Genomic DNA, 21,471 nt, shown 5'->3' with positions numbered 1-21,471 from the left:
CAGCAGCGTGACTTTGAGCAAGTTTTCTATAAACTCGGGCAGTACTTCCCCGGGCGGCTGAGGTCTGCGGGAGATGGCCTGAGCCGAGTCTGGCACTTTGTGGGTGCCCTAGACCACCTTCTGGCGGTGGAGGCGCCTCCTCCCGCTAAAACGCGGAGCCACCGCGCCCAGCGCCGGACCTCCTTCCAGGGCCCGGCGTCTGGTCGGGCACTCCGAGCCCCAGCGTGGCGGGGACTCCTTTCCGCAGGGAACTTTCCGGAGCAGGTCGGGGGTGTGTGTCCCACGGGCGCCTGCGCTCAGGGGCGAGGTCGGGCCGTGACCGTCAGGTGCGGCTGAGGGGCCGCCTCGCGGCCACCCCGAGCTCCCGATCCTGCCCCGGGCTCCGGGCGCTCTCGCCCAAACCCGGCCGCCGTCCAGGGCCCCTCCCAGGGCCCCAGCTGCCGGGAAACTAGGATTTACAGGGCGCCTCCTGCGGAAGCCTGGAGCCCGCGGGGACGCCGCACGGCCCGGATCGGACTTCGCAGGCAGGGGCACTTGGGTGCCCTTCCAGGTCTCAAGGGACGCGCCCGGCCCCCAACGGGGGCGCAGCCCCTCCAGCAGCTGCACGCGCACTTCTGGACCCGCGGCCGCTGCGTCCGCTCGCGCCATCGAGTCCGGCGGGCACCAGCGGCACGCTTCGCCTCGGGCGGGCGCGGTCGGACCCGGGGCACCAGCGGGTTCCTCGCCGTAGGGCCGACAGCCGAGGTGAGGCGCGGGCCGCTTCGCTCCCGCGTCCGAGCAGGGCCGGCGCGCACGCTGCGTCCCCGAGGGCGCACCTCCCGCTCCAAGCCGTTCCGACGGGGCCACAACGCCGTCGGGGCCGAGGCGCCGCCGCGTGCCCTGCGCCACGGCCTCGGGGGCGTCCGCGCCGAGGTGCCGGCCGGGACGTGGGTCGCCGGCGGCGCTGGAGCCCGGCACACCGCTCCGCGGCCGCCTCGCCTCTCGCGCGGCCCGGCCCGGCGGGCAGACGCCCGGCCCGCCCCGGCCGGCAGGACCCGGGGCTCCGCGCGGCGCGAGGGGCGCGGGCTGCCGGGAGGACCGCGGAGCTGGGGGGGCGCGGGCGCATGCGCCCTGCGCCCGTGCCATATTGGAATGAGTCGGAGCGCGGAGCGCCGCCGCCGCCTCCGCCGGAGCGCGGGTGGAGGGGGGCGGGGAGAGCTGCCGGCCGCCCGCTCCGCCGAACCCAGCAGGAAGGAGGGCGCGAGCGGGCGAGCGCGGGCGGCGCGGGGGAAAAGCGCCCGCGCGGGGGAGAGAAAAGAAGGAACGAAAGGAAGAAAACGAGCGCGAGAGAGGGAAAGCGAGCGATTCAGCGAGCGCGCGCGCGAAAACTCCCGGCAGGTAAAAAAGCGGGGCCGCCGGCTGGGCCTTCCCGCGCGGCGGCCTGAAGGGGCGGCGTCGGCGGCGGGGCGGGGGACCGCACGGCGCCCCCTTTGGAGCGGCCGCGCAACTTTGCCGACGGAAAACCGCCGGGAGCCGGCGGGCGGCGGGCGCGCGGGCTGAGGCGCCAACGGGCGGCGGCGGCACGTTGGGGCGGGGGCGGGGCGGGGGGAGCGCGGCGCCCGCGCGCGGCCTCGCGCGGCTCCGCGCGCCGGCCGGCCGGGCTGCAGGGGTGCGCCTGGGCGCCCTGCGGCGGCGGGGAGCGGCGGCGGCGGCGGCCGTCAGCCCCTAGCCGGCGGCGCGGCGCGCGTCAGCCCGCGGGAGGCGTGAAAGGAAAGTGGCCGGGCGGCGGCAGTGGCGGGCGCCCAAGTTCCCCGGCGCACTGGGCCCGCTGCGCGCCCCTCCCCGCGCGCGCCCCGCGCTCCCGCCCGCCGAGCCCCGCGGACCCGCCCCCCGGGCTCGCTCCGGGCGGGGCGCGAACCCGCAGCTGGGGCTGGGCGCGCGGCCCTTCGAACTTCGGAGGGCCGAGGCGGCCGCCGCGCGGTGCGGGGCATTTGGCTGCAGCCGCAACCGGTTGCTTCGGGCCTCCGCTGTGGAGCGAATGGGCCTCCCCGGCGCCACGGCTCCGCGGGAACCGCTGCCCGACCCCGCGGACCTGGTCAGGGTCCAGACCTGCCACTCGGGAGGTCCGTGGCCGTTTCGATTTCTCTTCTTAAAGTCTGATTTTGGAGGCTGAAAAAGAGATGGTGGAGAGGCGAGCTGCGTCCTGGGAAGCAAGGCCTGCTCTGCGGAGCAGAAGCTCCCTGCGAGAAGAGAAATTCCCGCGGAAAGGGTGTATGTTAAGTTTTTCACAAGATGTCAGCTGTTCACGTGGGGTCTAAAACTAAGCCATCAAGCACAGGTCGTCTCCGGATCGTGTCACGCTCAAGAAGTGGGGTGGGACGCTTCGGTCAGAAGACTGGGTTTTATTTGTCGGGGGTATTCCCAGCAGGTCACTCAAAGCAGTGCCGGCTAGTGGCCCAAAGTGATGTTTTGTAAGTCCTACTTAGCAGCGATCTGTTTTTGAGAACCAAGTAACCATCAAGGAGATTTGAAAGGTAGCAAGATGGATTTTGGCAATCCCTGCGTATGACTTCCCTTAAAGCACATTTTGAAGATGTCATATTTTACGTATTTGACATAAAATGTGATCTTTAATTTGCCAGCGTCTTGAGAGGATGAAGAAACATGAATGCGTCTTCTTGCGTACACTTTGGGGCCTGTTAACTGTTGTTTTGAGACATTTGGTGAATCCTTCTAGGCCACAGGTAGATTCAGAGTTCAGGTTTGTTTGCAGTGCCAGAAAAGTAACGGCCTGGTGGAAACGGGAGTGGCGGGAGATCAGGAAACAGTTCTGTTACTACCATTGTCATTGACTAGCTCCCTTATCTTGGGTATGTTTCTTACCCTTTGTGGGTAAGGTTTGATTTTTCTTATTTGTAAAATTAGGATAAATAGATCATCTTTCTGTGAGCTTTCAGTTCTAAAATTGGGTGACTTTTTAAAAATGAAAGCTTGTCAAAAATCACAGTCCATATTTTGAAAGGTTCTACATTTAAGTGCTCACAGTGTGCATCTTTATTAAAAAGCATTTGGGAAAAAAACTCTTGGTAGCTATATCCAGAATGATTTAATGTAAGTTATTTGAACAAAAACATTAAAGAATGTATTTCAGTGTGCTTAAAAATATTTATTTTTTATTGATGTGTAACTTGCAGTTAGATGTTAAGAGTACAACCAGCAACTTTTTACATGCATACGTGCCCTGATAATCACGTTATCAAGGTATAGAATGTTTTCAGGTGGCCTTGCCAAGACTCCCTTTGGATCCCTCTCATTCAGTAAACACCCCCACTTCCCCCCCCACAAGGCAACCACTGTTCTGACTTCCGTTGCCACAGATGAGTTTTGCCTCAAAACAGGACCCTTTTGACCATGAAAGGGGACAATATGAATAATTAAACTGAAGGACTGCAGGTATGTAAACATTTTATCTATGACTCTATGCATTATGACAATTCTTAGGGTTTTTACTATCTAGACTAACTTAAAATTCTAACCTGAGAGACTTCTTAGTCAGAAGGTCTCTTTTCAGCTGCAGGTTTGGATTTGTAGTTCTCGGGAGTCTTTATGTTCACAGGTGTGGTATTAATCTGTTACTTCCCATTTTTGAAATACAGATATATTTGTATACAGTAGGTTTGGAGGGTGAATCACAAATTTACCCCAACAAATCAGTTCCTTAAAGCCTAGACTTTGCTGAGAAAATTGAATGAAAATTGATTTTTTAAAGTTTAGTGAATTAAGAATGTGGGTATAAAGGTTTAATGATCTTTTAAATGATAGCAATTAACTTGATTTATATATGCAAGATGTGTCAACTGGTTTATCAAATCATTAAAACTCTTAACTATGGAAGCAAAAACAAAAGGTAACCAAAAATTATGTCAGGTGTGATTTCTTTTTTTTATCTCAGCATGATGAAGATACCTTTTTATAATACACCTCTATCTAGGAAGGTGGATTTTTTTGTATTCTTCACTGAAGCAAGTACTGCAGCAATTTGCTTATCCTTTCCTAATGTCTTTTAATATATACTTGTGCCCTTTCTTGTTTCTGTAGGTAAAAGGGACAAGTTAGATGTTAAGTGAATCCTTATTTTGTTAGTTCCTAACAAAGGCCTGTATTTTTTACCACAAGGACATCTGTGTGATAAAAGTTGGGAATGTTCTAAGGTCTCTGGTAGGGATGTATGGGGGATAGTCCACAAAGTTCAAAGGTTTTCTTTTGTGAAATTATTTCACTGAATAATTCTGTCTTTCTGGCAACTGTCTGGCAACTAAGCTGGAATTGGTTGCTCCATTCAAGATTCCTAGTCTCATTAGTTAAGAGAATAAGTGATGATTTAGCTATTACTGATCTGCTGTTTCTTTGTGTGGCTCTTTTTAGGTTTCTTGGCTTTTGCATTATCAGGTCGTTTAAATTTATTAAATCTTAAGAGATGCAACTAAAGAGATAGAAAATGAGAAACAGAATACACATGAAAGGGAATTTCCTCTTTTTTATATTTGTTTCTTTACAAACTCTTTTTCTCTTTAAAAATGCTTTGCCTGTCCATTATCTTTACTGCTTTTTAGGGTACTTATGCTTTTACAGTCGTAACTAGACTGGGCTTAGGTATGGAATGTTGGTATAGAAGCAGATATTATTTGACTCTAAAATCTATAGAAAAAGGTGAACTGTCCATACTTCATTGGCTTTATATTATGACTTTGTGTTATGGTCACATTAAATAAATAAATACACCCAAAAAGCAGAAGACCATTATTTAGACAGGTATTTTAAATGCTAAATATTGGCTGGGCGCAGTAGCTCACGCCTGTAATCCTAGCTGTCTGGGAGGCTGAGGCAGGCGGATCGTTTGAGCTCAGGAGTTCGAAATCAACCTGAGCAAGAACGAGACCCGTCTCTACTATAAATAGAAAGAAATTAATTGGCCAGCTAATATATATAGAAAAAATTAGCCGGGCATGGTGGCGCATGCCTATAGTCCCAGCTACTTGGGAGGCTGAGGCAGTAGGATTGCTTGAGCCTAGGAGTTTGAGGTTGCTATGAGCCACGCACGGTACTCACTCTAGCCTGGGCTACAAAGTGAGACTCTGTCTTAGAAAATAAATAAATAAATAAATGCTAAATATTTTTAATATTAAAATTTTTCTAATAACTTCCCCAAACTTTATTTTGCATTTATTTGACTGATAGGATAACTAGTATTTCAGAATAATTTAAATGAGAATAAAAGAACATGTAATCAGTAAATGGTACAGATATCTTATGGCAGGGTATTTTTCTGTCAGTATATAACATTTGTTATTTAACTGGGGTGTTTTGTATTTGAAAATAATATTTATATACGTAGTTGTTAAATTGGACGAAAGTCTTTGGGGATTTTGGTTACCTTTGAGATTTTGAACCATTAGACTTTGGGGAGTTGGATTTTGATAGAACTCTACCATTCTTCAAGTGATATTAGCTCCATTGGAAAATTATTTAAAAGAGAAAGGATGTGGTCAGTCATTGCAAATTCATATTTAAAATTTCAGAAGTGGGAGGAAGGATAAGAGCAAAGAAATATTAGAATAAAAATTATGCTTTGCAGAATTTTTAAGAAGCTTGATTATAAACCTTTTCCTATAACTCAGAGACATTTAAAGATTTGCATATAATTATTCTTTGTATTATTCAAAAGGATGTTTATAACCTTATTCAGCTCTCTTTGTCTATAGGTGATCACTCAAGGTTGTTATTTAAAAACAAACAAATATAGTCTATGTATTGTGTTAAATGATATTAAATCCCTGTCGAACTTTGTGGTTTGATAGTTCAATAAATTTCAGTGAGCCAGTCACTTTACTGTGCAGGGAGAGGCTATAAGGTCACATTGCTAACTTGGTGTACAGTGCTACATGCATTGGTTCCTTTTTGGCGTTTTTGCTTAGTCTAGAGAAAGGTTAATTACTAAACTGATTTGGGGCAGATAAGGTAGTTGAGAGTATCTGCTTTGTCTGGGAAAGTTGGGTTCTGGTCTGAGATGGTGTTTGGAGAGGATCTTAGATGAAAGATGGAGGGTGGTTTGTTGGCAGCCGAAAGTGTGGGACAGTCACATATTTAGAATGACAGTATAGATGGGATGAGAAATTTAGCAATTACTAAAATGCCTCAAGAGCTTTTCTTGCTGATATTCAACTTGAAGTGTTAACCAAGAAGTGCTTTGGTTTGAATTCCAAATTATTATTTTTTTATACCCTGAAGGATTTTTTAAAAAAGTATTTGAGGTGGCTACTGTGGAATATTTGCTCAGTGGTAAGGCTGTGTGTGAGTTGCCACTGGTTTTTCATTCTTTTTCACATCAATTTGCTACTTGGACTAGACTGTGTTTCTGTCTGTAAGTTTTTGCTAGTGTTCTTTCTTATGAATCATTGTCTATAGAACATGCTTTTTCCATGTTAAAAATGGTATGTAGTAATTTGAAATCATAATTTTAAGATACCGTTTTGGCTCATTTTTACTCATGTCATAAAATAACCTTGGAGAGGTTAGATGATGATCACACAGATGCACTTAACATATCCCCTGTCTAGAACATGGTAAATAACGAGGAAGTAAATTTTTACTATTTTAAAAAATGTTTATTATTGAGTCGCATGATATATATCACATGAACTTTACCATTTTAACCATTTTTAAGTGTATAGTTCAGTGGCATTAGGTATATTCACATTGTTGGCAACCATTACTACCGCCTATCCCTAGAACTTTTTACATCTTCCTAAACTGAAAGTATGTACTATGAAACAGTTACTCCCATCTCCCCTCCTCCCATTCCTGACAACTGCCATTCTAATTTCTGTCTCTATGATTTTGACTACTCTAGTGTCTCATATAAGTGGAACCATACAGTATTTGTCCCTTTGTGACTGCCTTATTTCACGTAGAATAATGTCTTCAGGGTTCACCCATGTTGTGGCATGTGTCAGAATTTTTTTTTTTTTTTTTTGAGGAAGTAAATTTTTTAATTTTTTTTGAGACAGAGTCTCGCTTTGTTGCCCAGGCTTGAGTGAGTGCCGTGGCGTCAGCCTAGCTCACAGCAACCTCACACTCCTGGGCTCAAGCGATCCTCCTGCCTCAGCCTCCCGAGTAGCTGGGACTACAGGCATGTGCCACCATGCCCGGCTAATTTTTTTCTATATATATTTGCTGGCCAATTAATTTATTTCTATTTATAGTAGAGATGGGGTCTCGCTGACCTTGAGCAATCCACCGCCTTGGCCCCCCAGAGTGCTAAGATTACAGGTGTGAGCCACCATGTCCAGCCAGAGGAAATTTTTAAAAGATTTCCACAGTAGGTAAAATAGAAATCACAGAACCTTGTATACTAGGACTTGTTTACTTCCTTTGGAAGAACTCTAAGTGCCCACAAGAGCTATGAGAACCAGGTACCTTGTCCTTAGATGCAGTTTGGACACACTTGGTTATTAGAGTGAAAGAGAGAGAGAACATGACGACAGAATGGAAGATAGGAAAAGTATAACAAAGGTCTCTAGAGTCTGGGGTCACATTGGGTAGGGACAGAGCCTTGTGGGTGTCGGGATGCCATCTTACCGTGTGATCGCTGATGTTCATGTTGGCCTGAAGAAAGCATGCTATCCAGAAGAGTTAACCAAAAACAGCTTATGTGTTCAAATTTGTAAATAAGTCTTCAGCTATCTGAAAGGCATGATTATCAATGACTCATTCCCTAATTGTTCCAGTTAGTTGAGGTTCTGCCACATTTCACTCTCATTTTTGTATTGATAGAAAGCTAGTGAGTGTCTAATGAGGCTCATATAATAATGATATCACATAATTAATGCTTTGTATTTTTGATTTATTATATTACTTTAATTATGTATTTATGAAATACAGATGCCCATGCCCAGTCATAGATGGAGAGAAGGCAGATTTGACAGAATTAAGGATTATAGAGTTGAGCAATTATATATTTCCAGAATGGCTAAAGAGGTATAAATTGTTTTTCTTTTATTATTATTTTTAATGGTTGTATTAGTTTAGTAAACACGGGATGAGTTTCCTGAATTCTGTTTACCAGGGGATGGCAGGCACCTTAAAACATTTCTTAATCACTCTTTTCTCTTCATGACATGGGTGCTTTTGACTGTCTTTCTTGGAACTACTGAAGAAATGACAGTGAATGTCATGAAGCCTGGTTTTTATTATGCCTTAAGTTACTGTTTAATTTTTAAGAAAATCAGAATGGTTAGTTGTTTCCTCAAATTAGTAAGGCATTTCTGAAAGTATTAGTTTCTATGGCATGCTTTTGTCTAATAGGGCAGTATGGAGCAACTCATTTTTGTTTTTTGAGTTTTTTTTAGAGACAGGGTCTCACTCTGTTGCCCAGGCTGGAGTGCCATGGTGCAGTCAGCCTCGAACTCCTGGGCTCAAGCTATCCTCCTGCCTCACCCTCCTGAGTAGCTGGGACTATAGGCAAGTGACACCATGCCCAGCTAATATTTTTTATATTTTGTGAAGTCTGGGTCTCCCTATGTTGCCCAGGCTGGTCCCAAATTCCTTGCCTCAAGCAGTCTTCCCGCCTTGGCATCCCAAAGTGCTAGGATTAGAGGCCCAGCCTGGAGCAACTCTTTTATATTTTTCTTTTTTTATTTCAGCATATTATGGGGGTTAAGGTTACGTATATAAATGTTAAGTTTACGTATATCGCCCATGCCCTACCTCCCCATCCGACTCGCCCGACACCCGATAAATGTTATTCCTATATGTCCACTTAAGTGTTGATCTGTGAATACCAATTTGCTGTATATTTTTCTATCCCCATTGTGTATCATTCGTACTTTTGAATCATCAGTTAAATATTTTGAAGAGTCCAGTTTATATACGAGAGTGACATTGTTAATTGTAAAAATACTAGTTGGAGTTTGTGAGTAAATTGTTAGAAGAGACATGGTTTCTTTTAAAAAAATTAATAAGTATTCATCTGACATTTTTAATCTAAAAAAAAAATTAATAAGTAGGTGTTCTTGGAATATGTCGTCCTTTTGATTGGTTTTCATTTTTATTGTTGAGCAAAATGTTCAGGGTTCAGTGGTCTTGCTAAAGCTAGAAACTTGAGAAACTTTGGATGTGTTGTTATAGTTGTTTATGATATATTAAAGTATCTGAACCCTTTGACCTCTTATTGTAATTAATATTTATTATTTACATTTTATTTCTCTTTGTTTCTTTGTTTCTCTGCCCTTCTACATCCTTATATATCTCCTTTTTTTTTTTTTTTTTTGAGACAGAGTCTCGCTTTGTTGCCCAGGCTAGAGTGAGTGCCGTGGCATCAGCCTAGCTCTCAGCAACCTCAAACTCCTGGGCTCAAGCAATCCATCTGCCTCAGCCTCCTGAGTAGCTGGGACTATAGGCATGTACCACCATGCCCAATTAATTTTTTCCCCCTCCCCCTAATTTTTTCTATATATTTTTAATTGTCCAGCTAATTTCTTTCTATTTTTAGTAGAGACAGGGTCTCACTCTTGCTCAGGCTGACCTCAAACTCCTGAGTTCAAATGATCCTCCCACCTGGGCATCCAGAGTGCTAGGATTACAGGCATGAGCCACCGTGCATGGCCCATTATATCTCTTTTAAAAGTAGTTTTCCAGGCCGGGCGCTGTGGCTCACGCCTGTAATCCTAGCTCTTGGGAGGCCGAGGCGGGCGGATTGCTCAAGGTCAGGAGTTCAAAACCAGCCTGAGCAAGAGCGAGACCCCGTCTCTACTATAAACAGAAAGAAATTAATTGGCCAACTGATATATATATATATATAAAAAAAAATTAGCCGGGCATAGCGGCGCATGCCTGTAGTCCCAGCTACTCGGGAGGCTGAGGCAGAAGGATCACTCGAGCCCAGGAGTTTGAGGTTGCTGTGAGCTAGGCTGACGCCACGGCACTCACTCTAGCCTGGACAACAAAGTGAGACTCTGTCTCAAAAAAAAAAAAATTAAAAAAAAAAAAGTAGTTTTCCATTTCTCAATCATGAGTTATAATTGTACTTAAAATATACATAGTTTTTATTATTGTTAATACAGGTAACACTGTACACAAATTGGGAAACAGGCTTAGATCTCCCAGGGATCATTGGCACTCAGTTTTCCTGTAAACACGCACAGGGGCTCATGGGTCAATTGAGAGAAGCTTTTCAATGGTTCTCTCTGTTTCCAGACCCTGTTACCAGGAATGGCTGTGACACAGGAAGTGGAGGGCTGAGGTAGGCTCTTCTGGTCTCTCCTTCTAGGGATAGTCTCCCTTCTATTGTAGCAAGTGCTTGAGGAAGCCTCCGTGATTCTTAAAGCCAGACCCAGGGCCTTAAAGCACCGCAGGGCTCTGAAGACCCTGTTCCTCACCCCCACCACCTCCCCTGACCATTGACTTTTACCCCTGTTTTGGCTTTCTGTTAACTTTGTCTGAAAGTAGCTCTTTCCAGGAACAGTTGACCAGTGAAATCTTAGTTTCTGTGTGGAGTTCTTTTCCTATAGCCTACTCAAGAGGCTTCGCTATTCTCCCTATGCATTGTCTTTGACTTTGTTGTGACCTTCATTTTCTCCCAGAGTTCAACCCTTTCAGGTCTGGACCCATTGTCTAATCCTTCATTTGTTCTCTAGCCAATTCTGGTTGCCCTTCTGGGGCCTCTGCTCCATAAGCCACCCAACAGCCTTCCAGCCACTGCCTCTCTCTACTCCTGGATGCATACTACTCTGAATTCAGGATCTCCTTCTGAGTGGTTGTCAGTGGCCACAGATCCCCCTGTTGAGGCAGACCATTCCTCCTCAGTGGTGGTATTTTGTTTTTTCCGCTGGCAGCTTTCCTGTGGAACTCAGGGTCTTATTCTTTAATTATTAATACCAGTCTCTGACTTGAGGATGTACAGTTCTGATTCCTTGGTTTTCAAACATTTTTAAAGCTGTGGAACCCTCAGTTCAAATGAAATCTTCCTAGGAAGCCCAATGTGTAAAACAAACTAGAGTTCTGGTACAAGCAGGGTGAAGGGCCAGCATCTTTTTTTTTTTTTTTTTTTGATAGAGTCTCTCTCTGTCGCCCATGCTAGAGTGCCGTGGCTTTATCATAGCTCGCTGTAACCTCAAACTTCTGGGCTCAAGTGGTCCTCCTGCCTTAGCCTCCCAGAGTGCTAGGATTACAGGCATGAGCCACTGCCCCAGCCAAGGGCCAGCATTTTGTCCTGCCTGCTGGGCTTCCTGTGCTTCTTTCTTCTCCTCTGAGGCAGTCCAGCAACTGGCTTTTGGGGCATCCTTTCCCATGGATTCTCTGTAAGTAGAGCTCCCTGGAGTTGCTGACAGTACTGCCCTTGAGGGCATGCCGCATGTTTGAAAACCACTTTATCCTGTACCCCACTTATTTCCCATCGGTTTTCCTTTGGAAATTTTTATTTTGATTATGACTGATAACATAAAATTAATGGCGGTGATGAATCTTGCCAGGGAAAAGGAAAGCCACTTTGGAAAGTAAAACTAGGTTTTAAAAAGAGCCAGCTCCATCAAATGCTGAAACCTTCAGAAATGCTGAAGAGCTCCTTTCAAAACTTATGTTAGTCTCTATTGACTCTTTTTCTCTTTACTTTTTTATGTTTTATTTTCTTAGATGCATGTGGATATCTTTCTCTCTTTAAAGCTGCATTTCTATCAACATGAACATTCAAGATAAACTTAGTTTTTAGTTTTACTGTTTTTTTTGTTTTGTTTTTTTTTTCTGAGACAGAGTCTCACTGTGTTGCTCTGGCTAGAGTACCGTGGCATCAGCCTAGCTCACAGCAACCTCCAACTCCTGGGCTCAAGTGATCCTCCTGCCTCAGCCTCCCAAGTAGCTGGGACTACAGGCATGCGCCACCATGCCCGGCTAATTTTTTTGATGTATTCTTAGTTGGCCAATTAATTTCTTTCTATTTTAAGTAGAGACGGGGTCTCACTCTTGCTCAGGGTGGTTTTGAACTCCTGACCTTGAGCGATCCTCCCGCCTCGGCCTCCCAGAGTGCTAGGATTACAGGCATGAGCCACTGTGCCCAGCCTAGTTTTACTGTTTTTGTTTTATTTACCAGTGTATATAGCAGATTTTTTTCAACTCATAATAAAACTAAAACTTTATATATTTGCAGTGAAAAATATAAACCTTGTTTTTTGCCCCATCTCTCCTACTGTCCAATCTATCCAACACACTGTGGCCCAGTATAGCTTTTTAAATAAACCTGATTTTATCACATAAAGTCTCATAACTAACAGGATAAAGTCCAAACTCCTCAGGAAGGCATGCGAAATCCTTGGAGACCTTGTGCCTAGTCCCCTCTTCCAGCTCATGCCTCTCTTGCACAGCCTCCACTCCAGCCTGCAAGTCCTTTCCTACAGATGTTCCCTCTACCTAGTGTTCTTCTACTAAGGCAGCACTCCCAAAATGTCAGTGTTGCATGGACAACAAAAACAAAACATTATGAAAAAAAAAAAAAACTTATGAAAAAGTAAGTTCTTAACCCCAATTCACAATGGATATAACACACACACACACACACACACACATATCCTGAATAGAGTACAGTGTCACTTGTTGAAATGACAGACTATTGCATGTGTTTTTTTTTTTTTTTTTAAGACAGTCTCTCTTTGTTGCCCAGGCTAGAGTGAGTGCTGTGGCGTCAGCCTGGCTCACAGCAACCTCACACTCCTGGGCTCAAGTGATCCTCCTGCCTCAGCCTCCCGAGTAGCTGGGACTACAGGCATGTGCCACTATGCCCAGCTAATTTTTTCGATGTATTCTTAGTTGGCCAATTAATTTCTTTCTATTTATAGTAGAGACGGGATCTTGCTCTTGCTCAGGCTGGTTTCGAACTCCTGACATCGAGCAATCTGCCCGCCTTGGCCACCCAGAGTGCTAGGATTACAGGTGTGAGCCACCGCGCCTGGCCTAGACTACTGCATTTTCAGTGTTGTGCAAAAACTAAATTATCAAGGTTCTTAATTACTGTTCTAAGCAGTAATACCTGTGAAGTTACAGTTACAAGTTTTACATATTAACTCTTGTTTTCCCCATTCCACTGTAACAATCATATATGAATATTTTAAAAGGAGGAGTCTTTGCCAGCTCAAACTTTTCTTGTATCTTACCACTGGCTTGGGTGTAGCACTTTGAGGAATGCTCCACTAAAGAAATCCCTGCTTGTCCCATAAGACCCAGGGCTTCTGTGAAGTCTTCTTTTCTGGACTCTCTCAGGCTGGATTAACCACCCTTTATCCTGGTGTTACATATTCCACTCTTATAAATATTGTAATTATAACTATTTGTTCATTGTTACTCATCTCTACCAGACTGTGAGTTTAAGGTCAGAGACCCTTTTTATTCCTTATCAGTACTTTGCATGCAGTGTAGACACTAGATAGATTGTAGCTGAATGAAGGCACAGAGCAATACTGCAGTAACACCATTTATAATGTTATTTCTACTTGAAAATATATTATGCTCTAAAGAAGAAATGATTATGTTTAATCAGATCTGATCTTGTCATTCCCAGGCTTAGAGTCTGCCATTGGCTTTCCATAATAGAATAAAATCCAAACTCCTTGTGTGGCCTACAATACCTTTTGTGACTCGTTCCCTGCCCACTTTCTACCAATTTCCCACACTCCAGCCACATGGGTTTTCCGTCCCTCCCAAGTACAATGAGTTTGTTACACTTAGTTCCTTTTTATGCTGGAGGGTTCAGTTCAATGATGAAGTCTTCCCTAAATATCCTTACTCTCCTGGCACTCCTTTCTCACCACTTGTTGGATTTCTTAGTGGCACTTAACACTATATGAAATATTGTTATTTTTAGCTCATTTTAATTTTAATTTATCATTAAATGCTTTAAAGTAGCATTGTAAAGAATATTTAAAACATGTGTACCTACTTAAAGGATGTTTTTCCTTATTGTCCCTTGTGGGAGAGATAGGTAATACAATAGTGCATTATTGCTTGTGTTTACTGTTGTAAACTCCATGAAGGCAGGAACTGTCTGTCTTGATCACCATGGTATCCCTGGTATTGAGAACAGTGCCTGGCAAATACATGTATGTTAAGTGCAGCTATGAATTAACTACCAACTTGTAAGTGATCTAAGAAATTTGTGTTTTTCTAACTCTGGAGACCTTTGTAGTATTATAGTTTAGTTCTGAATGTTTGGATTTAAAAAAATTTTTTTTTTTTTTTAAGACAGAGTCTTACTCTGTTGCCCTGAGTAGAGTGCAGTGGTGTCATCATAGCTCACTGTAACCTCAAACTCCTGGACTCAAGAGATCCTCTTGCCTTAGCCTCCCGAGTAGCTGGGATTATAGGAACATGGCCCCATGCCCGGCTAATTTTTCTGTTTTTAGTAGAGACGGGGGTCTCACTATTGCTCAAGCTGGTCTCTTGCTCTTGCTCAGATTTTTTTAAAAATGAGAAGCCAGAGTTTTGTCATATTTTGGTGCTTAAAGTATGTATTTTGATTAATGTTTTTACAATGGCAAAATGCCTTTACTTAGCTTCATTTTTTAAATATTAACTTATAACATCACTTTCCCAAGATAACTGTGCATCTTTAGATCATTGACAAGTGCATTTCCATTAGTAAAAAATCAAACTGAAGGGCATTAGCTCCAGTCATTTGCTTTACTTTTTGTGGTAGTAATTACAAAGACGCAGTCAGCAGTCTGGTTCTATGTGGGTGTCGGGTGGGGCAACTCCACTTCCTTTGCCCTAGTGTGGCTGATGACAGCTTGTTATTATTTGCGGGTGCATGAGCTGCAGGTTGGCCTTCTTTCTGCCGTTTATATTGTGTTTCAGCAAGTAAGTTTTTTTGTTTTAGGTAGGTTTTTTTTTTTTTTTTTTTGAGAGGGTCTCATTCTGTTGCCCAGGCTGGTCGCAAACTCCTGGCCTCAAGTGTAGCTCCTGTTGCAGCCTCCTAAAGTGCTAGGATTACAGGCATGAGCTGCTATGCATGGCTTTTTTTTTTTTTTTTTTTTTTTGAAGAGATGGGTGTCACTATGTTGCCCAGGCTGGAGTGCAGTGGCTCTTCACAGGTACAATTTCATGGCACACTACAGCCTTGAATTCTTGTGCTCCAGCAATCCTCTTGCCTCAGCCTCCCAAGTAGCTGGGACTACAGGTGTGTGCCACTGTGCCTGGCTAGCAAGTAGTTTTGTCCCATGAAGACAGACAAAAGGACACAGCTTGTAAAGTTGGACTTGAGGCAGAAAAACAGTATCACACTGGATGTCAAAACACAAGGTTTATGGAGCTCTAAGGTGCCTTTAAGAAGTGGTCTGAGAAAAAGAAGTACAATAGAAATCAGCAGGCAATTAGGGTTGATCAAGTTCTTTGTATACTATGAAAGGCTGTGTAAACAACAGGGCAACTGGGCAGTTGAGTCATTCAGTGTTTAAAGAACAGGTGAAAAAAGGCATGAAGGCATTTTTTTTTTTTGAGACAGAGTCTTACTCTGTTGCCTGGACTAGAGTGCTGTGATCCTTTTGCCTCAGCCTCCCGAGTAGCTGGGACTACAGGCATGCGCCACCATGCCCAGCTAATTTTTTCTGTGTATATTAGTTGGTCAATTAATTTCTTTCTATTTTTATAGTAGAGATGGGGTCTCTTGCTCAGGCTGGTTTCAAACTCCTGACCTCAAGCAATCCGCCTGCCTCGGCCTCCTGGAATGCTAGAATTTTCTTTCTATTTTTAATAGAGATGGAGTCTTGCTCTTGCTCAGGCTGGTCTGGAACTCCTGAACTCAAACGATCCACCTGCCTCAGCCTCCTAGAGTGCTAGGATTACAGGGACGAGCCACTGCGCCTGGCCTGAAGGCATGTTTTAATTTCACAGGATTTCAAGGACTAAAGAGTAAGCAAATTGCCTATGGATGATGCCTAACAAGTTTACACTCTGATTTAATGACCTCCCTGATTCTTCCATCCATTGCTGTTGAAAATGGCAGCTGCAGCCTGAGTGGATCATGTGCACGCTGGGACTCAGCAGAAGTAACTGACCTCTAGGGCAGGTGGCAGGCACTAATTTATTTCTCTGGTCAAATTGACAGTACTCTTGGAGGCAGAAATGTTATTTCTGTGTTAGAAAGTTGAATTGTTTTTTCTCATTCGGGAATCATGATCTGATACTGTAGAAATTCATTTAGCAAACACTTAATAGCTATGACATGAATCAGTGGTGGGAGAGGTTTAGGGAATGCAAAGTTGAACCAAGTTTCCTGCCCTCCAGAGGCTTGTAGTAAGACATGCTGCAGAAGAGCTTGTGGTGGAGTGCTGTCAAAAAGGTATCAGGTGTCTACTGTGACAGATATTTGGACTGACATGTGGGAATGGGCTAACATCTTCGTGGATTATTGTTTTGAGAAACAATTTTTGTGTAAGTAAGGCCAGGGAGTTAGTGATCTGTGAATACTTATATATGGTATTATTAGTGTAAGAAATTCTAATAAGCTAAAATATTTCAAGTTTTAGTGTAGTATAGGCCTAAAATAACCCTGGATTTTTCCTTCTAAAATTCTTTTCCAAGCCTTTATCTTTAGTGCCATATCGTTTTAAAGGTATTATTTAACTTTGGTGAGGTTTCTGCCATCTCTTCATTTTTGAGAGTAGTGTTAGAGAAGCAGCAAGGAACCAGCCACAGAGATCTCTGGGTGGTTATATCTCTAGGCAGGGACCCACCTGGAACTGGAGTGAGCAGCTGTCAGGACCTGGGGAGGGAGGGTAAACTCTGTTAACTTGTGGCCATGAACATGCAGCTTGGCAAGAGTTACAGTGTGTCCTAAATGGGCCCGCAATTTTTATTACTTTATATTATCTATTGAGCCCCCCCATTTGCTTTGTAATTGCTGAGGAAGAGTTATTATCCTGAGTGCTTATATGTGAGTTATTTGCTATTTTGATTTATGGTTTTATGTGGTTTTTAGAATCTTCCCTTTATAATATAATAAAACATTTTTATTAATTTTAAAAATTAAACTGATTTTGTTGGAATGGTAGGACAGGGACCACAAAATTTAGTTTATGTTAGCTTACTGGAGAATTTTGGTGGGGTAGCAGGTTTTATAAGACATGAAGTACCCTTTTATAAAGCTTCTTACTTTTCTGTTTATACTTTTAAGATGTTTGATATATAAACATTATCATAGCACCTTGCTTTTTCTTTTTTTTTTTTTTTTAAAACACACCCCCAAAGAGGAACACCTTGCTTTTTCATACATTGATGTTTATAGTGTTAATATTTTATCAGAAAATTAATTTTAATTAATTTAAAACTTTAGGCTTTCTCAAAAGTGATCAATTACATTTTGAGGTAGAACTTTTTCTAAAGGACTATACATATGTCACCCATCCATCAATCCATTTGGGGTCAATTTTAGCCCTTTGAAATACAGCTCAACACTGAGAATAAACAAAATTGATTTCTAAGTGCTGGCAATAATTGTTATAATTCCTGCACCCAAAGCTGATGTGTAGTTCTTAAACTATTTTCCAACCTTCTGTAGATCAGCCAGGAGCACGATGAGTAGAGCTTGTTAGGGCTACATAAAGGAGGCAGTAGTTAGCACAGCCCAGCATAATACCTTGGCTGGGTATAGTTGTTCTTTAGAGAGGCCATAGTTATCAAGGAAAAGTTAGAGTGTGTTCAGGAGTCTCTGTTTTAAGAAGATACAGGAGTAAAAATATATTACAAAAATATTTCCATTACAGTATTGAAATATGTTTTGGTGCTTGAAGAAGGACCAGGCTTCATTTATATCTGGTTTTTATTACCTTGATCTAAAAATAAAGGGAATGAGACTCCCAAATTCCTTGTAGTTCTAAATTTCCTCCTTGGTTCTCAGAAAATTTACATATAATACTTTTACTCTTAGAAATAGTTAATAAAGTAATACTTTATCTTTAATTAGATAAGTTTAATAAAAACTGAATTGAGGGCCAGGTGCGGTGGCTCACGCCTGTAATCCTAGCACTCTGGGAGGCCAAGGCGGATGGATTGCTCAAGGTCAGGAGTTCGAGACCAGCCTGAGCAAGAGTGAGACCCCATATCTACTAAAAATAGAAATTAATTGGCCAACTAAAAATATATAGAAAAAATTAGCCAGGCATGGTGGCATGTGCCTGCAGTCCCAGCTACTTGGGAGGCTGAGGCAGAAGGTTCGCTTGAGCCCAGGAGTTTGAGGTTGCTGTGAGCTAGGCTGACGCCACGGCACTCTAGCCTGGGCAACAGAGCGAGACTCTGTCTCCAAAAAAAAAAAAAAAAATCTGAATTGATAGGTATGTTTTTATAAAATATTAAAATTTTTATAACCCTAGAACAGTATACATTAGTTTTTCTCCATATTGACTATTGCAGAATGTTAATTTGCAATTATTTAATTATCTTTGACTAAAGCCATTATATACTCGGTAGGAGTCCCTTAGAAATTTTTGTTGTGTGAATTCTAGCAAGATTCAGAGACCAGCCCCTAATTTTTTAAGGATCAGATAGGAGTTCAAAAATATTCATAATTTGCTCAGCATCCTCACTGCTACTTCTTTGGTCCCAGCTATAATTCAGTCTCATATGGATTATTGCAGAAGCTGTTTCCCCTACTTCTACCCTGGCCCCCTACAGTCTACTGTTGACACAGTAGGACCCTGTTGATAAGTCAGGTGATATCAGTACTCTGCTCATAATCTACTGCAGTAGCTAAATCCTTTATTGTAGCCTACAAGGCTCCAGTGGCCTGGCCTGCCCACTCCTCAGACATCTTCATTTTCTACTCTAGCCATGCAGGAATGTGCTCCTTCTTTAGGGCTGTTGCACGTAATATGTTCCCTCTGTCTGGAATGCTCTTCCTGTAGAACATGACTAGCTCCCTTACCTCCTTGGAGTCTTTTCCCAGAAATCACCTCAGTGACATTCATATCTAAAATTTCAACCCTCCTCCAACATTTCATATCCTGGCACCTGCTTAATTTTTTTTCTCCTTAGCACTTATCTTACATACTATGTATTTTATTTATCCTGAATATTGCCTCTCTCCCCTACGCTAGAATGTAAGCTCCTTGAGGACAAGGATTTTCATCTGTGTTGTTTCCTACTATATTTACAGTACCTAGAAAAGGGTCTGGCCCCATAGTAGATGCTCAATAAAAATTTGTGTTTTTTTATTGTTTTTTTTTTAATTTAATTTATTTTATTATTATTATTTTTGAAACAGAGTCTCACTTTGTTACCCGGGCTAGAGTGAGTGCCGTGCCATCAGCCTAGCTCACAGCAACCTCAAACTCCTGGGCTCAAGCAGTCCTTCTGCCTCAGCCTCCCAAGTAGCTGGGACTACAGGCATGCACCACCATGCCCGGCTAATTTTTCTATATATATTAGTTGGCCAATTAATTTCTTTCTATTTAGAGTAGAGATGGGGGTCTCACTCTTGCTCAGGCTGGTTTCGAACTCCTGACCTTGAGCAATCTGCCCACCTCTGCCTCCCAGAGAGCTAGGATTACAGGTGTGAGCCACCATGCCCGGCCAATAAAAATTTGCTGAATGAATGAATATTTCATAGCATAGTTCCTCACCCACCCTGGCTCTTGAATTATATAAATAAATTTTTAATTTGGTGGGCTATTTGTGTCTAGTCAGGAAACCACTCCTAGTGTTTCAATCAAAAGGAGATATAATTCTAGGAACTGATTACAAAAGGAAGGGCTAGAGGAATAAAAGGGAAAAGGTACCCACAAACCAGAGCCCACAGATCTCCACTTTCCACTGATGCTGTTGCAGTTTGCCACCTTCAAGCAGGAACCTGTATTCCTTCCAGTGTTGCTGTCAAAACCTAGTGGGAGCACAGCTGACCACAGGGTTTGGAAATGTACATTTCAGTCCTGTGATTTAGGGGCGAGTCTAGAACAGGGGTGGGGAACCTTTCCATGTTGAAAGGCCACATTAATTTAGCTATAATCAAATAAGGCCACATTCAACAAACTTCAATTAGATGTACTTAAAAATGTACATTATTTTGTAAAAATCTAACTACTAAATGCTTAATAATTTCAAAAAATGAAAACTATTTGTTAATTTTAAAGTTAACCTTTTAGTGATTTGTTGTGTCTGCTTTTTGTTGGAAAGCATTTGAATATTTGGCTGCAGGCCGGGCGCAGTGGCTCAAGCCTGTAATCCTAGCATTCTGGGAGGCCAAGGCAGGAGGATCGCTCAAGATCAGAAGTTTGAAACCAGCCTGAGCAAGAGTGAGACCCTGTCTCTACTAAAAAAATAGAAAGAAATTAATTGGCCAACTAAAAATATATAGAAAAATTAGCCGGGCATGGTGGTGCATGCCTATAGTCCCAGCTACTCGGGAGTCTGAGGCAGAAGGATTGCTTGAGCCCAGGAGTTGGAGGTTACTGTAAGCTAGGCTGATGCCACGGCCCTCTAGCCCAGATAACAGAGCGAGACTCTGTCTCAAAAAATAAATAAATAAAAATGAATATTTGGCTGCAGCATGGAGGTTTACAGTTTCAGTTGATGGGTATCAGTCATTTGTGACTTTAAGGACGTCTTGATTTGGGTTAGGTAGGAGAATGTAGATCCATAGCAATAAGTGATTGAAAAGCAAGAAAGCATTTTTTGGGTGTGTTGCCAAAGGCATGGATATTCTATTGCTATTTTTCCATATTTCAATCGGATCTTTCTTTTTTTTTTTTTTTTTTTTTTTTTTTTTTGAGACAGAGTCTCACTTTGTTGCCCAGGCTAGAGTGAGTGCCGTGGCGTCAGCCTGGCTCACAGCAACCCAGCGATCCTACTGCCTCAGCCTCCCGAGTAGCTGGGACTACAGGCATGGGCCACCATGCCCAGCTAATTTTTTGTATATATATTTTTAGTTGGTCAATTAATTTATTTCTATTTTTGGTAGAGACGGGGTCTCGCTCAGGCTGGTTTCGAACTCCTGACCTTGAGCAATCCGCCCGCCTCAGCCTCCCAAAGTGCTAGGATTACAGGCATGAGCCACCACGCCCGGCTCAATCGGATCTTTCTTAGCATCAAACAATGACTTTAAAATGTCATCTACTGAGAGCTCAATTCCATCTGTAGTTCTTTAGTGCCTTGGTGATACCAACTAGGTGAGGCAGAAATGCTAATTCGAATGTGATGCTATGATTCTCAAAGTCAGTGAACCTTTCATTGTATTCTCCAATTAATAGGTCTGTAACAGTTGTGTATTCTTTTTTTTAATTCAGACTGAGTATGGCTCTGTCACTCTGAGTAGAGTGCAGTGGCGTCATCATAGCTCATTGCAACCTCAAATTCCTGGGCTCAAGCAGTCCTCATGCCCAGCCTCCCAAATAGCTAGGACTGACTACAGGTGCACGCTGTGATGCCTGGCTAATTTTTCTATTTTTAGTGGAGACAAGGTCT

The 21,471-nt window shown here is 43.3% G+C and overlaps 1 protein-coding gene across 4 annotated transcripts in view; it reads left to right on the top strand.

The window, feature by feature from the left end:
- Window positions 1-419: 419 nt before the first annotated feature.
- SFMBT1 (Scm like with four mbt domains 1) overlaps window positions 420-21,471 on the top strand; it is a 165,745-nt gene continuing 144,693 nt past the window's right edge. For 2 of the 4 annotated variants that reach the window (XM_076008476.1, XM_076008482.1), the window contains exon 1: window positions 1,130-1,377. The gene's annotated coding sequence lies outside the window, so the exon portion shown is untranslated. Of the gene's footprint in view, window positions 745-1,123; window positions 1,378-21,471 lie in introns of those variants that run through there. The other 2 variants (XM_076008480.1, XM_012771581.3) reach the window with 2 other exon arrangements.

The sequence above is a fragment of the Microcebus murinus genome, chromosome 1 (genome assembly GCF_040939455.1).
Source record: "Microcebus murinus isolate Inina chromosome 1, M.murinus_Inina_mat1.0, whole genome shotgun sequence".
Taxonomy (NCBI): Eukaryota; Metazoa; Chordata; class Mammalia; order Primates; family Cheirogaleidae; genus Microcebus; species Microcebus murinus.
This window is presented reverse-complemented; position numbering and strand designations above follow the sequence as displayed.